This window comes from Corvus brachyrhynchos, unplaced genomic scaffold, assembly GCF_000691975.1.
Source record: "Corvus brachyrhynchos isolate BGI_N302 unplaced genomic scaffold, ASM69197v1 scaffold720, whole genome shotgun sequence".
Lineage (NCBI taxonomy): Eukaryota > Metazoa > Chordata > Aves > Passeriformes > Corvidae > Corvus > Corvus brachyrhynchos.
In genome coordinates this window covers 775,143-776,177 of record NW_008235978.1, presented here as the reverse complement: position 1 = coordinate 776,177, position 1,035 = coordinate 775,143, and the positions used below count along the sequence as shown (strand labels likewise).

General features: G+C 43.5%; 1 protein-coding gene across 2 annotated transcripts in view; it reads left to right on the top strand.

Moving 5' to 3' along the window:
* SLC44A5 (solute carrier family 44 member 5) overlaps positions 1 to 1,035 on the top strand; it is a 79,025-nt gene that overhangs the window by 10,301 nt on the left and 67,689 nt on the right. The gene's annotated exons all lie outside the window — the stretch shown is intronic.

The window sequence follows — 1,035 nt, the reverse complement described above, 5'->3', positions numbered from 1 at the left end:
GAATAACTCCCCCCAGTATTTTCACTACTAGCAGACAAAACTACATATGTGAAATTCAGTAATTGTTGGAGCAATTGGCCTGAACTGAGACCTCTAGGAGGATGGATAAGGTCATACATATGCCTGATTTAGTTTTCTTGAAACTAGCCAAGGCAGCTAGCTCTACAAGACCTGATGATGCACGGACCATGTAAGAGTCACATACCCTCACCAATGCACAGGTGATTGGTTTACGTTTTAATACAAGCATAGCAACAACTTCCATGATCTGTGGATATTAATTTACTCATAAATAAATGAGTCATGTGCTTCTGAGGTCTTAGCCAATTTTTGAAAGGGTACCTTTATTTGCAAGCCTCAGAAAATAACTTTTCCTCTAAAGGTCATATCTGAAAATGTAAGTAATGGCCAACAGGTGCACTTCTGTCATTTCAAAATATTTTCTTTTACGAAATATTCTGTGTGTTGAACTTAGTGACAACAGACTAATAGCATTGTGACATCTGTGTATAGTGGCCTTTTGCTGTAGTGATGATTTGTGCTGTCACGACTGTAAAAGAATCTCAGCAATCAGACTAATGGCTTGTAAGTGTCCGTTGCCCCATTCAGATACAACGCAGGGAGGAGGATGTCAACTGAAGGAAAGTTGATGACCAGAAATCTGTATTTCTCAGTATTGAGGATGTTTTTTGACTGAATCATGAAAATGCCCCAACCCAGAAGCAACAGAATTCCCCCCCGTCGGGACGACTGTAAAAGAATCTCAGCAATCAGACTAATGGCTTGTAAGTGTCCGTTGCCCCATTCAGATACAACGCAGGGAGGAGGATGTCAACTGAAGGAAAGTTGATGACCAGAAATCTGTATTTCTCAGTATTGAGGATGTTTTTTGACTGAATCATGAAAATGCCCCAACCCAGAAGCAACAGAATTCCCCCCCGTCGGGAGACAGTCGCACTGTTGCCGGTGAGCACACAAGAGCGCTTCGCCCTCCTCCAGCCCCGGGAGCCCGTGCCGGCTGCTGGGCACGAGACC